This window comes from Sturnira hondurensis, unplaced genomic scaffold (assembly GCF_014824575.4).
Source record: "Sturnira hondurensis isolate 20B ecotype Veracruz unplaced genomic scaffold, ASM1482457v3 Scaffold0024805, whole genome shotgun sequence".
NCBI lineage: Eukaryota > Metazoa > Chordata > Mammalia > Chiroptera > Phyllostomidae > Sturnira > Sturnira hondurensis.
In genome coordinates, this window is record NW_028097436.1 from 4,921,145 (window position 1) to 4,946,824 (window position 25,680).

At 38.5% G+C, this 25,680-nt stretch overlaps 1 protein-coding gene across 2 annotated transcripts in view; it reads right to left on the bottom strand.

Moving 5' to 3' along the window:
* DIAPH3 (diaphanous related formin 3) overlaps positions 1-25,680 on the bottom strand; it is a 475,029-nt gene that overhangs the window by 73,980 nt on the left and 375,369 nt on the right. The window lies entirely within an intron of this gene.

Genomic DNA, 25,680 nt, shown 5'->3' on the forward strand with positions numbered 1-25,680 from the left:
TACATGGTGAATGCATTTTGAGAAAATACATTGAATTGTATATACTTTTAAAATGTGTACATTTTCTGCATGCATGTAATAAATCAGTAAAATAAAAAAGTAAAAACCAAAAATAAAACTCCAATTTTTAAAGAAGATAATAAGCTTGATACAGCATAAAGATGCAATATCTAATATTTGGACTGATGAACCAGCCAATGACAAAATACCATCTTGGGACAAATGACATTATAGGCCGAAATAATAATAAGCACTAAGCTCACTTGATAATCTGCCAGGTGCTCTGCTCCACATTAGGGAATCCAAGATGAAGACGGCCCCTGCCCTCCAGGAGTTGATATTCCAGTAAGACAGACAACTACATCAACAGCTAACCCAGGAATAAAGAGGCAGAACGATCTATGGGAGCAGCACAGAGCAGCAGAGATTATTTTTCTTTGAACAGGAGTCGGACAGAAGTGGCCTGGAAGGTGACATCTGAAAGAGAGCTTTGAAACTAAGAGTGTACCTGGACAAAGGAGAAAAAGAATCTCAATCAGAGGGAATGACCCAAGATGTGGAACAACTAAAGACCTTTAGTTAAGAATGACTAAAGTGGAGTTTATGGACAACTTGGAAGAATCACAGCCTTTTTGTTCCGAATGGTTTCTGTTGAAGTTGCTTTCAAATGAACTGACAACTTTAGCCTGCCAGGAAGGAAGTGTTTTAAACCTTAGTTACTTTTTTGTCTTTCTTTTTCCTTTAGCTTTAACACACAGCCTGAGGTTTGTCAGAATGTTTAACAAGAACAAAGCCAGGAATTGAAAGAGAAGGCAAGATAGAAGGGAGACAGGTTCACAACCCAACATGGTAGGGCTAACACTATTTCAGATGTGAATATTGCTTAACCTGAGGGTTAACTGTCTTTTAAAAACAATACCAGAGGTTTCAGCTCTAGGGAAAATGTCACTAGCAGACCGATTAAAAATGAATGCATACAATCTTTGCACACTTCAGGGTGCTCTAAAAATTCTTTTTCAGTCATTTATGACTGTTCTGTTTGGCAGTTTTCACTAATGTTGAAAGTATGTTTTAAGCTTTCAGTAAATAGTCTGGGAAGATATGGATTGAAATGAATCTTCTAATCACTGATTGATGATGATGTTATACTTTTTGTTTTTGTGCTCTGGAATATTCTTTTCTAACCAGTTTTTACACCTTAAAAACAGTAATTCTGTCCATGTTCTATATTATTTTAAACTTATTTTCAGTCAATAACACATTATGTAATATTTATTGTATATTTGCTTTACATTAAAATATTTTAAATATTTTCCTTTTAGAGAAAAACAGACATTAAAAAATAACCAAAAAGAAAAATATAAGACAATTGGTTTTCAATATTCCTGGAATTTACAACAAGAGTTTAAAAAGCCTTGCCCTTACTGCTAAGGCTCAGTTGGTTGGGGGTCAGCCTGCAAAGTGAAAGGTTGAGGGTTCCATTCCCAGTCAGGCACATGCCTGGGCTGCAGGTTCAATCCCCATTTGGGGCATGTACGGGGCAACCAATCATGTTTCTCACATCAGTGTTTCTCTCCCTCTCTTTCTCTCTCCTTTCCCTCTAAAAATAAGTAAAATCTTAAATACAAGATTTTAAGTTTTGTTTTCACAATGAAACCTGATATTAGTAAGTGGGAAATATTACTCCAGGTTTGCAAAATGCTCCTTTTCCAACCAGGAACATCTCAGAGACACAATAATCTTTTGACGAATTTGTTTAAAATTTAGTTCCTGAGCACCCACCCAGAAGTTTGACTCAGTGATCTAGAATGAGGCACATAAAACTACTTTTTAAAGGAGCTGCTCCATTGGTTATGACAAACAGCAGGATTTGGAACCACAGATGGAGTTTCTCTCATTATGTGTAATTTTTAACTCAAATAGTGCTAGTTACTGGCTTGACTAATCATTTTCATGCAATGACTGACAAAGAGAAAACTGTATTTAAGTTTTAAAAATTAAAAACTCAAACTATCATACCCAGAAGTTATAAAGTCATGCCTACATGCAAAAATTTGTGCATATTTAATTAGTAGCTGGAAAGATTAGTTTCTGATGAGATTTCCTAGGAGTGAAGTGCTTAATGATGATATGGTTACAAATAATTCATATAACACTGCGAAAATGTGAAGACAACAGATTTGGTTGACAATAACTATAAAAGCAAATCAAACTGTAAAACACAGAAATACTAAAAAATACTTAAGAGGTCACTCAGGTGACCCATCTTATCAATTGCCAATACATGGGAAAAAATCACCACCAGGAACTGTTATTGAAGCATACATACTTAGGGAAGGATTTGCAGATACTGTCCTGGGGACTCTAGCATAGATCAAGAGTGACGGGATCTCCTAATAAATATCCACATGAGGCACAGATTTTTCAGCTAGATTTTTATATCGGCCAACTTCCATCAGTGTATTGTTAGAATGGTCCATCAACTTTAGTGGGTGGGGGGAGTGACAGGCGGTGGGAATATCATAGTAGAACACAGCTCCCTCAAGCTTCCTTTATTGAAAAGTAGAGACAAGGAGTGAGTTGACTGAGCGAGGGTTAAAACAGATCTTTAAAACTCAGGTCACTCACTTTCCCATTTTACCAGTGGGGTCTGGCTCAGAAGAAATCTGCAGCTGAAAGAGAGGGCCATCTAACTTCATGCACACTCAGACACCTGCTCTTTCATCGCTTGAGTTACAGCCTACTGTGGACATCCTTTTCTCCTTGGTGAACATCTGTCTCACATTTAAATGAAATTATGACTGTATTCTTCTCATTTTAGAGAGTGATTATAGTGCCATCCAAACCAGACTGAGTAACCCGTTTGTCCCCTGATTCCTTTCCCTCATATTCAACACTTCCTTCCCAGGTGATAGTCCTGAGTAAGTCTCACTCCAATCAAGGACCTGATCCTAAAAGCCTCTGGAGTGTCACCTTCCACTGGACATTATCTGAGAAAGCTTTAGTTTGTCTTTGCCCAAATGAGCTTAGTTAGCCAGACATGGGGTATGTTGCATCACTTAAAGCAAAGGCCTACAAAGCATCCAATAAGACAAGTTGTGCTGAAGGTGTTTACACTGGAAGGTTATGGAACCAATCAGCAATGGGTATGATTTTGTGCCCAAAAGAAAGGTGGTGGGGACACTAGGTACTTACCACAAAGAGGTGGCTTCCTGATGAGAGTTAACATTGATAGTATGGGCTTTCAAAACCCTCCTTGATATCAGAGTACTCCTCACCACATATTCAGGTTGTAGACCTTTCATCTCTTTGGCCATGAAGATGAAAACACTTTAACGGAGTGAGGATGGACTGTCCATTCTTATTTCTCCAGGGGGCTACTGTGTAGTCTGATCATGATGGACATCTCTCCTTCCAGTTATTATCTAGCCCACTGCTAAGTTTTGTGTTAACACAAATTCCCTTTGTCATGGAAAAATGCCATGTGCATCCTCATGGTAAGGATATTTTAAACTTCATTTGTTCTCAGAACCCTATAGGAGACCTAATTATTTGAGGGGACCAGAAGTCATAAGTGGTGGTAAATTTGACAGTAACTTGATCTTCACTGACGGAGGAGTTAAGTATTTCTTACCTTGTAGAGAGCTCTTCTCAATTACTATACTGTGAATACAGTGTTTTAGAAGTGTAGCCAAATATTTAAATTTGAGACTTTAATGAAAATAACCTTTAAAAATATTCCATAGGGCTTATTAAGGAATATCTGAGATACTGTATATATAAAGTTCATAAATAAAATGTATATAATATTTAGAAAATAGTATTTGCTATACATGTACTTTATAGTTATTTTTATCTTAATTTAAAAATATGAACATAGTGAGTCGTAGAACATTTCAACACATAAATTTCAATTCTTTTCTCCTTGTAATTTATAGACTGAGTATCTATTTTAATCATCGAGATGGGGCCGGTTTTTTTGGTGTGTGTTGAAGTATGCAAATGATTTAGATCACGATCATCAGAAGCTAATTTCTCTCAGAACACTGACTTATACTCTGGTAGCTGTCTCGCTGGAAAGGGGACAAGTTATAAAAACATTCAATACACATGGAGTTCTATCAGGGAAAAGAAATCACATTGAATTGAAAGGCTTTCTTTCAACCTGCTCTTCACTACAAAGATGACCCGGTCATGCCCGGGCCATCTTTACACCAATTATGACTATTTCAATACAAACAGACATTACGCTATGGTAAGACATAGCTTGAAATAACAAACCTATCATATTAGCTCCTCTAAATTTTCAGAACATTTCAGCCAGGAAGCATCTTCAGTCAGTTCCATTAAAAGGCACATATATTAAGACTTTCGGCCAAGATGGAGGCATAGGTAGACACACTGTGCCTCCTCCCACAACCAAAAGAAGAACCACAACAATTAAAAAAAAAATAAACAAGAACTGACAGAAAAATCAAACTGTATGGAAGTCCAACAACCAAGGAGTCAAAGAAGACACATTCATCCAGACCAGTAGGAGGGGCGAACATGGGCAGCCAGGCAGAGAGGACTCGCACCAAGGCAGGGGCTGATGGACTGGGGGGTCCCACATTTGCTCACAGATAACCCAGATGAAACAAAGGGGGAGTGGGACAGACTGTACAACCCAGGGTCCCAGCACAGGGAAATAAAGCCTCAAACCACTAATTGAAAACACCTGTGGGGGTTGAGGCAGCAGCAGGAGAAACTCTCAGCCTCATAGGAGAGTTCACTGGAGAGACCCACAGAATTCTAGAATGTATACAAACCCATCCACATAGGAATCAGCCCCAGCAGGACCCAATTTGTTTGTGGGAAGCAGTGGAAGGGACTGAAATCTGGCAAGTGCCAATGTTCCCCCTCAGACCCCTTCCCCACAAACAGTATCACAACATAGCAACCTGAGTTACCCTGCCCTGGTGAACACCTAAGGCCCCGCCCTTCACTATGTAACAGGCAGGTCAAGACAAAAAAAATGGCCCAAACAAAAGAACAGATCAAAGCTCCAGAGAAAAATACAACTAGAGGTAGCCAACCTAGCAGATGCACAATTCAAAGCACTGGTGATCAGGATGCTCACAAAATTGGCTGAATTTGATCACAAATTAGATGAAAAAATGAAGGCTATGCTAAATGAAATAAAGGAAAATGTACAGGGAATCAATAGTGATGGGAAGAAACTGGGACTTAAATCAATGGTGTGGACCAGAGGGAAGAAAGAAACATCTAATCAGAAAAGAATGAACAAATAAGAATTCAAAAAAATGAGGAGAGGCTTAGGAACCTCCAGGACATCTTTAAATGTTCCAACATCCGAATTATAGGGATACCAGAAGGGGAAGAGGAAGAGCAACAGGTGGAAAAGTTATTTGAACAAATAATAAAGGAGAACTTCCCCAATCTGGCAAAGGAAATAGACTTCTAGGAAATCCAGGAAGCTCAGGGAGTCCCAAAGAAGGTAAACCCAAGGAAAAACACATTAAGGCACATCATAATTACATTACCCAAGATTAAAATGAAGGAGAGAATCCTAGAAGCAGCAAGAGATAAGGGGATAGTCACCTACAAAGGAGTTCCCATCAGACTGTCAGCGGATTTCTCAAAAGAGACCTTCCAGGCAAGAAGGGAATGGAAAGAAGTATTCCAAGTCATGAAAGGCAAGGACCTACACCCAAGATTGCTCTATCCAGCAAAGCTTTCATTTAGAGTGGAAGGGCAGATAAAGTGCTTCTCAGAGATGAGGTCAAGTTAAAGGAGTTCATCATCTCTAAGCCCTTATATGAAACGTTAAAGGGATTTATCCAAGAAAAAGAAGATAAAAACATGTATAGTAAAATGACTGCAAACTCACAATTATTAACAACCACACCTAAAACAAAAACAAAAATAAACTAAGCAAACAACTAGAACAGGAACAGAACCACAGAAATGGAGGACACATGGAGGGTTATCAACAGGGAGTGAGGGGAGAAGAAGGGGGGAAAGGTGCAGAGAATACGTAGCATAGATGGTAGGTAGAAAATAGATGGGGGGGTGCTAAGAATAGTATGGGAAATGTAGAAGCCAAAGAACTTTTATGTATGACACATGGACATGAACTAAAGGGGGGAATGTGGGTGGGAGGGGGTGTGCAGGGTGGAGGGAAGTGAAGGGGGGGAAATGGGACAACTGTAATAGCATAATCAATAAAATATATTTTTAAAAGACATATATATATATATATATATATGGCACATAAAATATATTTTTAAAAGGCACATTAAATATATACGTACAAACTACCTTGAAATTTATTAGTATGTTTACACAGTAGCTTGTTAAAAACCTCATGAACTTGATCACCTTTATGGGTCAATACACTTTTAAAGGTAAGAAATAATATAATAGTACCTCCCTTATATTCTCTTACCATTAATTTCTTTCTTCCCCCAATTACCTATGGTAATTAGATTTTATAATAAATTACTACTTGCCAGGCTTAAAAACATTTTTTTTTCAAATTAAACTAGCATAAAAGACCATACAATTGGTAGATACCACTTTGTCATTTATTTTTCAAAAGGGGTCTGTTCTCATTTATGTTGAGTTGATTTTCAGTTTCAACTCACCTGGCAGTTAAATTGTAAGACTCTTAAAATAAGGAATTATAAATAGAGGACAGAGCTACCAGTACAAACTGAATCTAATACCTATGTGGATTGCAATTAGCTAGTTCCAGTACCTATGTGAACTACAATTGACTGATTCCAATCAAATGAATATTTTTACCTTAGGCCACACGACTAGTTTTCAGACGGCAATAAAAGAAAGAACCATTGATTTGTCTGCTACAGCCTCTGGGCATTCCAGTTTTGAGTTCAGCCTGGATAAACAGTTGTTATGTTATGCCTCACACCTACCTCTGAGGGGCTGGTGTCAAATTAATCTCCGTGTCATCAGTACCTTCTCAACAGGTTTTAAACAGTCTCCTCCTTCCCTCTCAGTCCCAGATCAACAGTTGTCAGGGTCTGAGCCACGCTGTGCTTTTCTGCCCTCACAGTGGCACTGCCAGCACTCAGCTGCTCACATGATTTTTTGGGCAGAGCAGCCGGATGCCTTCAGCAGCAATGCGTTTGGGGGCACTCCGTGCTGTTCACCCAGAGTCTCTGGCTGCTCTACAACTGTGCTAGTTAAGGGATCGACAGAAGGAACAACAAATGGCTACAACGAGCATTCGCCCTGTTCCTGCAAAAGAATTTTGTTGCTATGGCAACAGGAGTTGCCCAGACAACATAGGGCTTTGCCTGAGAGCAGTGTACTGTATTATACCAAGCACGGAATAAAATAGCTGAAGATCAGGCTCTCAATTCATGGCACTAAGATCTATGCCATCATATTTAAGTTTAATTAACAAGAACTGATTTCTTAATTTTGTGAGCCAAGGGTCTAGCTGTTAATAGCCTAAAACAAAAGATCATTATTGATCTATTCTTTTAAAATTCCAATAAAATAATTACAGTGATTAAATTAGGTTCCTCTTAACTTGATCTTCCTATTTCCTACCTTACTACTTTTATTGCTGCAGCTGTTATTTACAGATCTATTTTTACCCAATCAGTTGATATGATATAAGTGTATATAATCTGTGAAAAAATTAACATGTGTTTCCTTACACCTTGATATTACCATGCCCTAGATGTTTATAATTGTATGAAGGAATGAGCAACAATGTCTAAGCAATTTATATCAGAAGTACAATTGTGCAGTTCTTCTAAACCATTTGAATAGAATAAGACCATATTTATCACACTGTTTTTGAAGTAAACTTTTAAAATGTTTTGAAATTGGTTTAGTAGCAGTACAAGTAAAATGGAAAGATTCATCTAAATGACATGAAAATAAGCTGCCTTGGCTACCACTAAATGGCCCTGCAGTCAAGCTAAGTAATTGGATCAGTGCCACTCACAGTCATGCAAGCCATTCTGTGGGGCTGACCCAGGAGCACTTCTTAATGAGCCAGGAAGGGGGGCCCGCTCGGGCAGCACAGGACAATGAGGCTACTTGGTATAATATGGCAAATGATGATCTTCTTTTCTAAAAATTTCAAAACTCAAACATCTTTAGAGTACAGTCTCCTTCCCGGCCAACATCCTTGTCAGCAAAGGACCGAATACTGTCATCAATTACAACTGTTAACATTTACTGGATGCATCGTAGTGCTTTGTGTAGTTTGTTCAATTCAGTTTTCACAAATTTCGTATAAGGGGGGCATAATTTCTGTGCACTGGCAAACAATGAAACCAGGCGGCAAAGAGATTTAGTAAATCCCGGCACATAAGCAGCAAAGCTGGAATTCAAAACTGAGTCCACCCTATAGTATTTCCTTTTCCTACAGCAATATTGTCTTACTCCACAACCAGTAATAATGTAGCAATTTTAAACCTTGGTCTCTTTCCGGAATAATAGTAAGTACAAATTCTATGATAAAACAGTCTAAATAAAAAAAAAAAACGAGTAGTATATATGATAAGCATAATGACGCTTAATTTGATCAAATTTTGTAAATGATTTTCTGGGAATGTGCCTGCGATGGCTAAGGGTGAAGAGAGAAAGAAATGAACCCTCATTGAGCATATTAGCTAGTACTAGTTTTGGTACAAAAATACGTGTAGAGAAGTCTGGCCAGAAATTGTATCCCTTAAATTATGTAGGCATTTATTTTCATTTTGTTAAAGATTTTTAAAAGGAACCCCCTTTTTAGCAGTAGGTAGCCATTTATGAAAGGTAAAACTATTTTACTGACAGAAATAATCCTGCTTTACAGCTTTTTAAATGACACGTGGATATGTAGCAGGGTACAGGGTGGGGTCCCCTGAAAATAGCAGAGCATATGCCCCACAATTCTTGTTTGGGGGGAGAGGGAAGTGGATGATACGGCTTTAACACACTTTGAATAATAATGGCAAGTTATAGACGTGCCTTTCCTGAAGGGAAGAGGGCTGCCACCCAAGGAGAAAGTTGTAAGTGACTTTAAGAGCATATAGTGATTTGTGACATAGGCAGTGGAGGCGGATGTCCACTCCAGATGCCCTTGTGTCACTTGGAAGTTTTGCCCTGACTAAAGATGGCAGCCAAAAGAAGGTAAAAGATATGGGGGAACTGGCAAAAGTAGCGCATCTTAGGAGGGGCCAGATGTAAGGTCGCATAGGAAGTTCTGGGCTGAGCATTTACGTGAGGACAGGTTGAAAGAGAGGAGAGTCCATTAGGAAGAGAAGATGTACAGAGTTTAGTGAGAGACACGGGGGTCCGCCTCAAGGTCTGATGTATAAGGGGGAAGCTATGCAGTTTGGACTAAGAGCATGCCACTGGGCCTAGAGTCAGAAAGAGGAGGCCTACTGGGAAGCCTGCTGGGAGAAGACAGCAGCAGAGCTCACAGGGCTGTGAGGAGACCTGCCAAGCCAAGCATGGATTTGTGAGGGATGCTTAGAGCTGAACTGTGACTGCGGATGCGGAGTTGCAGACTTCTGCTTCTCTGAAGGACGTACAGAGAAGCCACTCTCTTGGGACGTGTGCCTCCCTGGACTCAACCATGACCCAGTATAACATGGCACATGTCTCCCTGAACTACTGCATGGAGGCTGAGAACACTGCACCCCAGATCCTGAAGGAGAGAGCTCCTGCAAGAGGATGGGGACTCTGAAACCCACAAGAGCACCTTCCAGAGAGAATGGAGGTCTGTTTGCACAGCCGATTTAAGAGCAGATAAGGACATGGGGGGCTTCTGGGCATGGTTTTGGCTTATAGCCTTTTGGAGAGCCAGGGAAATGCTGGTTCTTGCTGGAGAGGAGGGCTCTGAGCAGGAGTGCGCTTGTTCCACCCCATGAGGTGGGTAATTGGAACTCTGTTAATAAAAACCTATTTCCTTCAACACTAATTGTTGGGTCATGTGTCAAGGCACCACATGGCTGGGGCCTGGTTTGCTCGATAGTTTGTATCATACAGCAGTTGGTTAATGCCAGTCAAGCCAGTCAAGAAACCAAAACAGAAATAATATGAGATTTAAAAAAAGGTTCCTATAAATAAACAAATAAATTTGACAAAGTCTAATTTTAGTCCAAGGTAATGGTAAAAGGCAATATTATGAGACTTTAAAAGAATTTCAATACCTGAGGTTTTCACTTTCATGAATTACTAGCTATTTATTTCTGTAATTCCAATTAATGAAAATAAGAATTTTTGTAAATTGTCAAACTTCAGACAAAATGCAGTACAAAGTTTTTTTTTACTGTGACTCCAAATGCTATGGTAATGTAAGCCTACAAAATAGTTTTAAAAAATCAAATCGATGAGTTGGCGTGCACAAGTGCATTGCATGGGGAAAATCACTTCATTCTGAACATGTCTGAGCGGCAGCAGCAGTGAGATTTTGAGACAGAAAAAGGAGGTGTGAAATGACAGAGAAGAAAAGCAAAGACCCTCCACGACACTGCCTGACAGCCAGTATTTTCCAAATAATACCTACATTTTAATTTTTCATCATGATCAAACTTGTCATTTACAATGAAATAAAACACATTATTGCAAAGGTACATGCAAAGAAATTCCAGTACAGATGACTTCCATCCAATTTGGTATAAACATGTTTCATATACTCATGGATATTTTAGGATAACAGAGGCAAATTGCGAAAGTGCCCACCAATATGTTACGATCAAACAAAATAATGTTAAGTGAAAGCACTCTGAAAACTGTAAAGGGCTATAAATTGCTTCACCAAAAAAGTATTAGTTTTCATGGGCTCATAGAGATCACCCTTGATGTTTACTTATTTTAAGTAAACCAATGGAGAAACGACAATCATGGATTGCCTACCTTTCCAACCCATCCTTTCCAATCTATTTCCTTTTCTAATACCTCCATCTAGCCCATTTACAGCCTCTTTCTTCTAAAACATCTTCTTTTTAGCTATTTAACTAATTTAAATACATGCTAAATGCAAGAGAAAAAGCCCCTCGGCCGATTTTCCCATCTTATTCTGTCACTAAACAGGAAGCCTGCCTCCAACCTTATCTTTCTGTACTCTAATTCTGGTGTTTTCGAGTGCATATTCCATTCCAGAAAAAGGAATTTCCTGATTCCATTCGAAGATAGGAAATTTATAGAAATTATTTAGACAATGGAGTTCACTGTGCCAGATCTGGGTTCAATTCCTGCCTGTTTCGTTTATCAGCTTTAGGATTTGGGGCAAGTTACTTAACCTTACTAAGCCTCAGTTTGAGACAATGTAAATAACGCACTCAATAAATCCTGACAGGTAGCAGGTGGTCAAATATTGGTTCCTCCATTCTCTTTGGAATCTTATTTTTCTAAAATGGATTTCGACTCCTTTCACTACTTATGTCTGGGGCAATCTATTCTCTCTGTTCCTACCATTTAGCTATGATCAACTTGTAGACAGAAGTTCTGCGTTTGAATTCTGGCTTTACCCCACGTCCCAATAATAACATAGCACATCGAGACTGGCAATCTAAACTGTTTGCTAATAGAAAAAAACATACTTAAACTTGTAAAAACTAAAGTTCCAATTGAGCCTCATTAGTCATCAAAGAAGACAGACCGATCATCCTCTGTGTCACTTGGATTATTAATTATCAGTCCTGTCAAACCAAACCTAAAATACCTTCTATCAATTCCTCAACTGACTAAAATTACTACCATTTATCTACTTGAATTGCTGCTATTCCTTAGGCCCTGTTGAGAATCTTCCATGATTATCTGATTTAAATCCTTACCACAAATCAAGGCAGGAACGATTAAGATCTCATTTTATGGATGACAAACTGAGGCACGAGGATCTAGTAAGTTGCACAAGGTCACATAGTGAATAAATAGCAGCTGGTACCCTTACTTCTATATGAGCCACAGTTAGATTATTACATTACATCCACCTATATGACCTACATTTTCAATGTTCAATTTCTGTGTTTAAATGTTTACATGCTCTGCGTTGTTTATACGGCTCATATTATACACATATTCTCCTTACAGTTAAAGCTACATGGAGTCAGATCCAGCACTTATTTTCACCCATGGAGAAGTCATAGAACAGGTCAATACCACACAACTTCTGAGCACTAAATAAATGTTCACTGACATGAAGAAAATGTGCATGACCAAGGCAAATTCAAGGTAGCATCACCCACTTGATAGAAATAATTTGCAATAAAATTATAAAATATTGAAACTTAATGAGCACAGTCTCAATTAGAAAACTGAAAGTCTGCTCATTAAATTTACAGATGATATTTAGTTGAGCAGGGGTTAAACACTTTGGAAAAAAGAAACAGTATTTAAAATGACCTCGACAGATTAGAGGAAATTCACCCAAATCAGAAGTAGTCCAATTAAGAGATGAACAAAATGATCCATGTAAGAACCAAAAACATACCCCAAGGATAAAAAATATGAATGAGTACCTGGACACACTGATGGGGGTGGGGAGGAAAGGAAAGAAAAAAAGGAACCCAAGCCACAACCGAAACATCTGATTATCTATTGTCAAATGGGTTGTTTTTCTCTCTATCTGTGGCTTACAATCCTGATCAACATTGGAGTCATAAGGGAAGTTATAAATGTATAGTGTCTATACATGGACCAGTTAAATCAGAACATGTGGAATAAGGCTCCATACTGGTGCTGTTTAAACTCTCTGGGTGTGTGTCTAATGCAGCCGAGGTTCAGAACCAGCAATCATCCCCTCCAGGTCCATATGAAGAGCTGTATGAAAATAATAACATGGCTATTATTATGTATAAGACAGTGGGACAGAAGGTTCACAAAAAGAAACTATTTAATTAAAAAGAACATCAGTCATCCATTATCCTAAGTACTCAAAGAAGAAACAAGACAATCCAGATCAGCGCCTCTCACAGTGTGGTTCCTGGAAAAGCAGCATCTGCGAATTTATAAAAAACGCACAATTTCACACTCACTACAAACTGAATCACTGAATTACTGAGTCACTAACTTGAGGCTGGGCCTAGCCACCTGTGTTTTGATAAGGGCCCCTACCCGACCCAGGGGTGTTTCTGGGAGATGTCAGAGCCCAAGGTTCTAAGCTAAGAAGTCAACCTACTTTTGTTTTCTTAAAAGCATCTATTCTCTTATAATCACAGGATCATTATATATGCCTTCTTTTGTCAGCCATCTCAAATTATTTAAATTATAAATTTTTAAAAATCACACTTAGCAAAGTGATCAACATGCACAAATACCTTCATTGCTGAAATTTCTCTTAAATGAACTCATGTGATAATTTCAGTGAAAAGAAATCTGTTAAAATTGGTGTTAAAAAGTCACCTGGAAGAAAAGTCAGTCGTGGGCTCAGTTTCTTTACCTCTCAAATGGCTCTGCGGGCATCAGGTAGATTACAGTTAGTCACAAGCATCTTCACAGACACACTAAGTTGCTGACTAATGACCCGGAGACCCCCAGGGAAGGAGGTGCAAGCCCACCTGAGATTCTGCCTCCCTTGACTAGTTACATGCCACTGGGATTCAAGTCTAGCTCCAATAAGTCAGGAGTTGACTTTATGTATTATCGCTAACAGCCAAATGTATAAATACAACCAACTCCTGGGCTGGCAGCAGTGAAAAATCATCACAAAGAAAAACCAAGAAACAAGATAGAGGAGAAACAAGAAGAAACAAGATAGAGGAGACAGTACTAACGCTGATGATTTTTCCTTAATGGATACACAATTTGATAAGAAATACTAAGAAAGTTTCTCTCCCGCCACCCCATTTCTGTTCTCCCTGCATTTCACATTCTGTCAGTTATAACAAAAGATTTTTTAAAAGATACAATTTCATGGCTAACTAAAAATGGAAAACACCATGAAACATCATTTTGTCTAATTGGTAAAAATTTTTTAAAAAACCTAGTGCAGCTGAGGATTTACAGAATGGACACTGTCCCTGGTGGCTAGCAAAAGTACAATTTAGTAAAATACAATTAAGGGATTACTTCACCCTACCCAAGTCAGTGTAACAGTATGTATGAAAAACCTTAAAACTGTTCATATCTGTTAACTGTCTCTGAAGAAATACTTCTTCTATTTACTCTAATGGTGAACAATTTGAAAACATCTAAAGGTAAAACCTGGGGGAAGCTGGTCAGGTAATAATATATGGCTCAACCTTATTATAGGTATTGTATATGGATTAAAACATTGTTAAGATGAATTCATATGGAAAATACTTGTAACAGTCACTATGTACAGTATGTCTGAATTTAAATATTTGTGTTTACAAATAGAAAATCAATGCCAATAATATTTACATTAGAGTAGTTAGGTTATGGGTAAACTTCATTTTCTCCTTTATACTTTTCTGTATTTTTAAAATATAATACTCTTAATAGATGTTTGCATCAGAAAACTCAAGGACATTGGTTTTTAACATTTACTCAACGTTTACTTTACTTTCAATAGGCATCCTTGAACTCGAAGGCAGCTCGATTGGTTCAAACGTAGCAGTCAAAATAGATTGGATACTGAACCCCCATATTTTGGATCTCAACTATAAATGTTAATCAACTAAATATTCAGTCTAGAAAGAACAGAATGGAAGGTCTAAGTCCTAAAAGAATAAAAACTATTTATCTAATAGCACATGTCACAGATGAAGGAACATGGTAAGTAGTAAACACAGGAACACATACTTCCTAATTCCACAGAGTAGAATGACATTTTAAAACAAATAGCTTCTACTTCACATTAACACTTTCTGAATTTAAAACTACCTTAATATGTTGCAAATTAGACTTTGGAAGATAGTATGGAGTCTTTTTACACAAACAAGTGGGGGAACCACACATTTATTCACTCAACACTGATCTGCCTCATCAGCAATTGAATCACGTGCTTGGGCTTTTTTAAATAGGAAGAAAATTTTTCTTTGGTAATAGACTACATTTTTAAAAGCAGTTTATAGAGAAGCAATGCAAATTTTATCATAAAATTAGATCTAAATCTGTTTGTTATAAGTTTTTACCTTGCCAATTCACCCTGACTCATGTTTGTGAGCTACAAGGTGAGCACATTCTATGACAGTTATTCAGCACACTCAAGCAATGCTTCCTGATTAATAGTTAGTATTGGGGCCTAATGGAATTTACATCAGATTTAGAGTTGGAAGGCCAAACTTCAACACTCGGTTTTGCAGTCATTTGTTTACTTTTCTCCTTCACATATTCACGTGTTCACTCACTCAATCATTCATGCAGTCATTCATTGAACAAACGGTTTTCTGAAGTCTTCTGCATGACATAGTTGTCTTTTCTAGAATAACGTTCTTGGAGTGCCTGCAGTTTAGTTAGAGAGGCTAGAGGGGCCCTGACTGCAACCACACATGACAACAAAGAGGAAAAGCCAATGGACAGGTGCGCCGAAGGGAACCCAACACCAGAGGGTTAGCAGGCGGCAGATTTCACAACACGCCCTTTTCATGTACAATACTGAGCAGACCTGTCATTCTAAGGTCTCTAACTGGGAGATCTGAGCAACATGGAGGCTTATGTTAACATAAAGTGATGCACAGTCTTTCCTTTAATTAGCAGTTTGACATAAGTGTTATGATCAAGTTTTAAATGGTGTTAAATCTATTTATTCTCAATTTGAAAAATGCCTATGAGCCAATAAAAAGTAAGCAAAAGACTTGAACAGGCATTTCAGATAACAGGATATCCAAAAGACAAGAAACTTATGAAAATGTACTCAAGTTACTCAAGGGAAATGCAAATCAAAACCACAATGAGCTATACTACCAGAATTGTTGAAACAAAACTCTCATAGATTGCTGATAGAAGAGGGACTGGTACAATCATTTTGGAGAACTGTTGGGTGGCATCTACTGGAGCTGAACATATGCAAACTCAATGAAATGATGATGAGACTATACCTTAGGTCTTTACTGGACAGAACCAAAAGACATGTATAAGAACCATGTACATCATTTGTAATAGCGCAAATCCAGTAACAAAAAATTGATATATTGTTAGTGTGAAATATTAAATAACAATAAGGATGAACAAACTACAACTTCACACAACAACATGGACACAAAGCATATGACTCCATTCATAGCATGTGCAAACGAGGCTGGTTTTGCTGTCACAGTCGGGACAGGAGAGGGGTGTGAGGAGCCAGAAGGGGCTTTGGTGTTTCTATCACTGTTTTTTGATCTGGGTACCAGTTACACAGGTAAATTCACCCCAGGAGCACTCAGCAAGCCAGAAACTTAGGAACTGTGTACTCTCCTATATTTTTCTTATTCTTCAGTATAAAGTTTACATTTAAAAGGAAAAAAGATGCAAACACATGTACAAGGGCTGTGTAAACAAAACAAAGCCCCTCGGTGCAATATAGAGTGCCAAGTAATTTAGTAAAACAGAGAGGGCTTTGCTGAGGTAGTAATTTGTACCCTGATAGCCTTTTATTCCCAACTTGAAAGTAGAAAGAGTGTGCTATTTTTTTAAAAGAGGGCAGTAACAGGGTTAAAGAAGATCTCAATGCAAAACTATAAGGGGATTCTAAATAAGATCAGAGCTCTGTTTGGTAGAGGAACATGTGACTAATGTGGGCCTATCACGTGGAAAAAATAGTTCACACTTTTCAAAACAGAGAATTATGCATCTAGGTGCATAGAAAGTACCACAAGGAGAGTATACTAGGAAGGTGTATAAAACTCATCTGTCTTTAAAACAAGTATACAGCAGTCAGAGTTACTTTCTAGGAAATGTTGTAAGTTTCTACAACATAGCACTTAAGAGTTACTCACATTCATTATTTCATTTAATTACTGAATATATTTTATTCCTTAACCTGAGCAGATTATGTGTTGTTATGTTTAGGTGAAGAGAGGGAATGGGGATCGGCAAATGAAGAGAAAGGAGGTTAATAGGATGGGAGTAACAGGCCACGTCCAGTGTCCAGCAAGTGAGGAGCAAACAGAAAGACCAGTGAGCAGAAAGCCTTGAGGCTTACTAGAGAGGATGGTGCTGCCGAGGGCTGAGTGCGCCACAGGTCCTGGGAGAATCCCGAGAGGCGCCTCTTCTCCCCTGCGAGACTGCACCGGAGAGCCCTGGAGTGCCATGTCCTTCACCTGTTTCTGTCTGCACATTAAACAATGGAGCACCATTGTCATTACTGGGGAAGCTGTCTGGTGACAGATCACAATGAATTTTAAAAGATCTTTTTCTCTATTTTTTCTCCCTTCCTTTGGGACATGGGGAAGACTATCAAAAATGTATGAAAATATGCTTCACATCCACTGATAAAATATACTTTGGATTATGAATAAAACCCTGTTCATGGTTTCTCAAACATCAGCTTAAGAACTCCTCGGGCTAATTTTATTAACAAGAAGTAAGTAATACAAGAACTGATAAAATTGCCTTAGTTGTATCTTATATTTGTAGTTTTGGAATTTTATAGATTTTGAATTATTGGCTTGTTAGAACTAAAATGCAACAAGATATTATGAACATTTTTAATGTTAAATCTAAACACTTCCTTAGTTCATCTTTTAATATGGAGAAGTTGGTAAAGGAGGATTTTGTTTTTATTTGCATATCCTGTTAGCACTTTTCTACTGTGTAAGTGCTTTAATGGGCAAAATATGCACGTATAATTTAATAAGCCTAATCATCATATTTCACAATTTAAAAAATGCCAGAAATTCTTGAGGCTGTTACAATAGACTAAGTGAAGGTAAATAAAGTTGATATATGCGGTAAAAGTTGATACATGTGGTAAACAGTGACACACTCTCACTTCCTTTAGACGTTTTAATGTTCCTTTATTTCATTATTCCTCTAGAAATTGGGCATAGACAGCTCCTTTGACTAATTAACCAAAAGAGGTTTGACTAATAGAAGGAAATTACAAACACAATTAGTTAAATAATGTACATAGCACTTAATGATAATTATCATTTATTCTAATATCACTGCTAATAACTGGTAAAACTTTAAGCCAAATGCTATCACACCACAATAATGTCATCATGGCTAACACTGATAATTTCTAATTTACTTGGCAGTTACTGGGACACATTCAGGTTTATTAATACATGGCAGTGCTTTCTTCAGTGAATTTATAGACCATTGTAAAGTAAAAAATATTCACTATTTATCTCTCCATCTTGACTACTTAACAAGTAATCATATAACAAGGGAGCTGCCTTTCCTCTCCAAATCACGAATAGGTCTAGCTACGCCAGAGCTCCATCCTTGGCTTTCACAAAGCCAATGCAATGTATTAAGACCTTTATTTACAAAAGAGCAACGGACTATCACATTCATGTTTCAAAATGGTAATCTCACCCTATTCTCTTGCTTTCTAAGGATTCAGTTTAGAAGTAGTGTGTGATCATGCAGCACTGGAAGGCTGTTTTTCCTCTGAAAATAAAAATAAAAATAAAAAAGGAGTGGAACTTGATTTTTTCCTATAACTCCCTTCCTTCCTTGTTTTCTTTCACATTAAGAATGATATGGGAAGAAAATAGTGAGATACATGCTGCAAAACCACTGACCGGGATCATCTACAGACCACCCACAGAAAAGGCTGGACAAGGACCCACTTTACTGGAGTGGCATCGTTATTACCCCGTGCTAGAGGCGCTGCTGTTATTGACTCTCATTGTCCCCCACGACTTTTCAGGAACACACATTAAAGGGCACTTCCCTTTCTAGGTCCCATTAAAATGAGAGAGAAAATTAAAAGAAAAAACAAACAAACAAAAGTACAATCAGTCTATTTTAGGAGAAAAGAAGATAGCTAATGAATGAAATTGAGTTCCATACATAGTTGCATAGTTCTTATAGTTCCATACATATATATTCATATTCTATCTAAACAAGGATAGACTAAGTTATTCTTGGAGATGTCTTGCTATCATGAATTTCTACCTGTTGTCAATTAAAAACTATAATATTTCTAAACATTAGCTTTCTTTAACTCTGCCTTATTTATATGTCTCCTCCTGTTACCTGATTAATCAATTTTAGACATTACTTAATGATTTCCCATTATGACAGACATAAGCTTAGTTTCCTCATAACTTGGGCCTCTCCGAAGGGCAGCTCACAACATGGCCAAAAGAGACAAAGAAAGCAAGACAGGATGTCTAAGATGAAAGCCCCGGTACCTTTTGTAACCTAATATCAGATGTGAAATACCATTATTTCTGCCTTATTTAATTGGTTACAGACTCAGCCTGGAAAATATTCTGGGGAAGATTACATAAGAATGTGAATACCAAGGCCCTTACGGATGGGCCACCTTACAGTCGGCTACACCAGCATTTGTATTGTTAGAGCTGCAAGACAGCTCACCACGCTATGTCAAATACAAGTGTACTGTGATCACACACCACTTTTCTTTTTTCTACAGTTAATAACTGCTGCTCACTCTTTCCAAACCCGTCCCCAAAGCACTACAGAACGACTGTATATGTAGTCGAATCTATCAGGCTCTCTGTAACTTCTGCATTTCCCCCTGGAACCCTCTATTGTTTATGCTTTTCCAAATATTGTACTATGTTTTTTATGCTACCGAATTTTTCATAGCCAAAATATCTCTTTTGTTTCTAATGATTCTTTTGTAAATGCAGGCATACCCCAGTTTACTGGGCATCACGTTACTGCCCTCTGCAGATGCCACTTCTTACAAACTGAAGGTTTGTGGCGACTCCACACTGAGTCAGTCTATTGGCTTCATTTTTCCAGCAGGCTCAGAACATGGTCAGCATTTTTTTTTTAAACAAAGAAGTACTTCAAGTTAAGGTATGAGCATTGTTTCTATTTGGACATGATGCTATTGCATACCTGAAGACTAGAATATAGTGTAAACATAACTTTAAAATGCACTTGAAAACCAAAAAATTCATGTTTCTTCCTTTATCACAGTTTGCTTTCTCGTGCATGGCCTCGAACTGAACTTGCAATATCTAAATATCTATCCATCGATCTAGCTATCTAATCCTATTTTCATCACTGTAATCTTTGTTATTGTTGCAATGATTAATTATGGTGTTATTCTTAACAGTTTCTCTGCTTACTAAGAGTTCCTTTGGTTGATTATCGTTTTTCTTTTTTCATGTTGAATGTTTTCCTCAAATGTCACACAAATTAATATCTAAGAGTAATGATTTTGTATAAGTGAGCAGGTTTGTTCACTTGTGGGACTCCCCATGGGATGGTCTGGTGGTAAGCTAGGGCCTTTAGGGGGCGGTCAAATGTCATATTCTGAAGACCTTCTCTCTAAACTGTTCATTACCTTCACAGGAATATTCTGTAATATGTTTGGTGTATTAACTTGGCTTCCATACTCTAAGGACTAAGTGGTAGGAGGGGCCAGAAGATTTTGCAACTCGTTTCTTTTTTCTACTGAAGACTTTCCTCTGAGTGCACACAACCCTGTTTTCAGTGGTACACTTCATCCCTGGCCTGTGAGGCCATTCAAAGTATCCCAGTTTTTCCAGACAGTATACCTCTCACCTCCTGGTTGGGAGGAGTAAAGGGAGCAAGAGAAGAGCAGCGTAATGGTTAAAAGTTTGAGCTTTGAGGCCATGCGGCCTAGACGGAGGCCGAACTGCCCCTTTAACATCTGTCTATTTTCAGCTCTATACCTTGTTCCTTCCTCGTTCCTTCTGCTCCTGGAACCTACAATTCCTGAGCCCTTATGTGGTCGGTCCTGTGAGGAGTAAATCAGTCTGCTTCTCACCGGAGTCACCTGCTGTTGTGTGTTAAATTGTGTCCCCTAAAACATATGTTGAAGTCCTCAACCCTGGTTGTCATGAATGTATACTTATTTGGAAATAAGGTCTTAGCAGATATAATCAAGTTAAGATGGGGGTCATACTAGAATAGGATGAGGCCTAACTAAATGACTGGTGTCCTCATATGAAGGCCAAGAGAAGAGATACAAGGCAAAAGGCCACCTGTAGGTAGAGTCAAAGATTAGGGTGATACATTGAAAGTCGAGGACCATAGGCCTGCCGGCCACCGGAAGACAAGAGGGAGAAAGGGAACAGACCCTCCCCCGAGAAAGAACCGACCTTGCCGAAACCTTGATTTCGGGTGCCCAGTCTTCTGAACTGTGACAGGATGATTATCTCTGCTGGTTTAAGGCCCCCGTGTGTGCTTTGTTATGGAAGCCTGGGAAGCGAATACACGTGCATCCCAGCTCTCTCCTTCCTGCAGCCCCTTCTTCTCTGCCTTTGTACGTTCCAGGCGAAAGGTGCCTTGATTTCACAGAAGTTGAGATTGTTTTTTGTTACTCCTCTCTTTGGGTTTGTGGTGAAAGAGGGGAAAACATCTTTATTATGGTATTTCAAAACCCAAAGTCCCTATAGTCTTTTAATTTTTCACTTTTCTTCTTCTATAGTTCACAATACTTGCTGCACTTTAAGGGAAAAAATTCACTTAAGTGAAAATATTCCCCGTAAGAAAATGAACTTCAACCTGTCTCATTACCACACCTGCTCTGCATACCACGATCACTTTGCTGAAGAATTTACCACTTTCTATGGACGAATTCATCATGGAAGTACGGCAGAGAAGGAAAAAAAGCATGAGGAGGAATTCACACATATTGAGTTTTTTGAATATCGACTCAATTCTAGGTATTTCAGTAGAGTATTCTCACATACTTTCATTTAATCTTGCAAATAGTCAAAACACATAGTGTAATTTTTCTTTTTATAGCTGAGGAAAAGGAAATTCAAAGCTGAAAAAGCTTGCTAGCATCACCCTGTTAGTACACCAAGAAGTCAAAGCAAGACCTGTCTACTTCTAACTCCCAAACCGACTCCACACTGCTTTTCAAGGTCAGAATGCACCTCCAGGTCATTCAAGGTCTGTATAAACAGGATTAAAAATATCTGACTAGTTTTGTGCTTTCACAAATAGTCAGTGAATAAGAATTGCTACTGGTATATAATTATTTTTTTAAATTCTTGCCTGAGGGCATTTTTTCATGGCTTTGAGAGGAAGGGAGGGAGATAAATGTCAATGAGAGAGAGAGACAGCATGAGGGAGTGCAGCATCAATTAACAGTTGCCTCCCTTACATGCGACCTGTGCATATGCCCCAACCTGGAACCGAACCCATGACCTTTCAGTTACAGGATGATACTCCAACCAACTGAGCCACACGGGCCAGGGCTACTACTGGTATTTTTAAATTAACTATTATATGCCAGTCAGGCACTTTGGAAAACCTTTATTTTTAATACTGACAATAATCTTAAAAAATAGTTTCTGTATCTGTGGCTACTCCAAACTGAACTTTAGTGAGGGCAAATACAATTAAAATATAAAAAATAAATCCAATGGCATCTTGTAAAAAATGAGTGTAGCACCAAGTGTTGTTTTGTGGGAAAACATGTCAGACACTTGATCCAGTTGGCACAGGCCTGGAAGACGACCAGCTGCATCAGGGTCACTACTGTTCTGTCACATGCCTTCCTCGCATGTGACAACACTCAGTGCTCAAACACGCACTGCACAAAGCATGCCAACAGGGGACCCATTATTTCCCTAAGTAACTACTGCACTATTTTAAAATATGAAGGAGCTTATCTTTTAAAAAGTGGAATGGCTCTGCTTTACGAGTGAGCACTATGGTTATATTTGGACATTAATTTGGTGTCTTCAGGCTATTGGGGAACCAATTGCCCTTTGTCACAGAACCTGGGAAGCACCTCAGCGACTTTTCTTCCCCTCACGCTTTACAGACCAGCGTTACACAAGCTATAGTCTCCCTGTTCAGCTGGGCCATTATTGCAAAAATTATTTTGCGTCTATTAAATAGCTGCTCTGAGCAGCTATTTCTCACTCCCTGGAAGAGATGTGCCGTCTGCCATTGCTCTTGGCCACCTTTCCCTCTCAGAGACTGTTGCTTTCAGGAGGAGACCTTATGTCCTAGTTCTCAGCAAAAACAGGTGTTATCAGGTGAGACCTCCAACTCTTCCTCACTCAGCATTTTCATGTACTTCTCTCCACACACCCTTTCTTTTTACTGTCCAGGTTCTCTGCACCTGTGCTCTCCCGTCCCAGCCCCCAAGAACCTCACCCTAACTACTGACTCACTAATTAGAATCCCCATCCCTCCCATTTAGAATGCAAAGACAGTAAAGCCAATGTCATACAAAAGCAAATAAACAACCCACTCATTGAACCATCAACCCATTATAGTGCCACCTACTTTCTAGCTATTTTCTCTTTCTTTCAGAACCAGGCTTCTAGAAAGAACAGCCTTCACTACTTCTCCAATCAATGCTGTCTGGCTTCAATTTCTAGTATTCTACTGACACTGCTCTTCCTCAGATGACAATGACACCTGTGTCCTCAAGCCAATCTGTACCCACATGCTCCTCCACCCTTTCAGCACCAAGCCCTTCTGAAGCCAATGGCTTCACGACTGCTCTGTTCTAGGCTCATTTGTCCCTTAACTGCTCCTTCTTTCCATGCTGCGTAGGCCCGGCTGAGCCTGCCTACCTTCCTGCCTGGGAGACCCAGGAAAACTAACGATTGTCCTGGGTCTGGATGATGCTGTCCCTTCCCTGTGTCCCGAGTGAGCCTCCAATGGCAGCACGACTTCATCAGACCTTAACTGTTTACCAGAAACAACTTATTTCTCTCTAAAATTCTGGACCTGTCAATCATTTGACATATTTTCCATATTTGTGATTATAGCAATGGAGGTTTCCTCTCAAATGACAAGCAATTACAGTAAAAGTGGCTCCCTTTTAAGGATATACCTATAAAAATATAATATGTAGAAAAGAAGAAATTTAAAACAAACCAGTAATCAAACAGCAACATCAATAATTACTCTTTAATCTCTTTTTTGGGGGGGGGGAAGAGAAATATGAAAAAACAACAACAACAGATCCTTTCACCAGGGAGAAAAAAAAAGAGCCCAAACACAAAATCTAAATCAAAAGTGTAGAATTCAAGGAACTCCTAAAGTCATTTATCGGCTGACTCCATGTAAGCCTGATTCTGGACTTGGGCTACGAGCAATGGGAGAGCTTTAGAGCGAGCTAAAAATGTTAACAGATTATCATGCTTAGAGTCTACTACAGACAAACAGAACAAGAGACGTATTATTCCTAACATCTATTTCAGGAACCTCAGGGGCAGTACTCTCCTCACTTAACAGTTCTTTGTCTTCTTTTCACTCAATTTGGTCCCAGCTTTCAGCATCCATTTGTGAATGCTCATTAAATGAAAGACATAGGCTATTTCTTGCATAAATGTCCTTTTAAAACAACTTGAAGTCCTTGCTACTTGAGAATTTTCTAACCTGTTCCGTGCTTAAGAGGCTGTATGATAATGTCTGAGCCAAAAGGTCGTCCTGCCCCGCAGTGTAAATTGGTCCTTCCTGTCTCCCTGCAGGGCACACTTACCTAGGCAGCAGCCTTCTCTTCCTTTTGCTTGACTACATAGTAAGTAGGAGAGACTGACGTCTGAATAAAATGTGAAATGACCCAACCTGTTTTACATTTCTGGCCTAGAAAAGTCTCCTTAAAAATATTTAAGTCTTTTCACAGTAACAGGTAGCAACTGATTCTGCTTGAAAGCTCAAGTGTAAGGGTGCCGAAAACAATTAGTGTTTTAATAACTCCTTTTCTTAGCTTATTTGACAGGCACACGTGTATCAGAAAGAGAACAAAAGCTGTTCTCAAGAAAATAAGCCAATGACATTTAGCAAAATGATATAATTTTACTATAGTATTCCTTATGCTCTTTATACTTTAAAATAGGATACAGTTTAAAGAAATGGAAATGGTGGTTGTCAACATTTACTACTGTGACAGATAAGGACTGGATTCATGTTGTCCTCATTGTTTTCAAAGAAGCCTTAAGGCAGCCAGTGCTCAATGGGCATCACTGAAAATTTTACAAATTTCATAATTTTGCCTCAAGACAAATTCTTGCTGTTTCGGGAAAAGGGAGGTCAAGAAATAAGAGACCCAAGACTGAGTGGTTTGGTGAGGGGGCACGGTTACATGTGAAGCTTTGATACATCAACAATAAAGCCGGTTTTGTGTGGCCTCCTTCGAGTTATTTTGTGGAGAAATATGCTAATTCAAAAATATCTAACTAGCTTCACATTTAATTGTGACTTCAAATTTTAAGAGTGGCGGAGCAGATGTGCCTGGAGGCGATACAATCTTATTGCTATAAAAGTCTCTCAAAGCTCCATATATAAGTGGGAGAGTAAAAATAGATAATCAAATCCAAATTAAGGCTATTAAGAATTGATTTCGTGTGAAGATAATATAGCAAGATTTTGTTTAGGTTATGGATATTCACTAAAAATGTGTAATACTTGTTTGCCTAAAATTTTGATTATGTTTTATCTTATTTTGTCACAGTTAAATAGTTTTATCATTAGTGGTTTTAATTGCACATAGTTTATAGAATTTTTTCTGATTACTCTATACCCATTTAAACTGAGAAAAAAAAATCCCAAATACTACTTAATGAAGAGAACTATCTATTAAGGATGCAATCAAGTTACAGGGAGATGCACCAGAAGGTGTGAAATTTTTGTCACACACATTTTATAGTCTATATGGTGTAGGGGGAA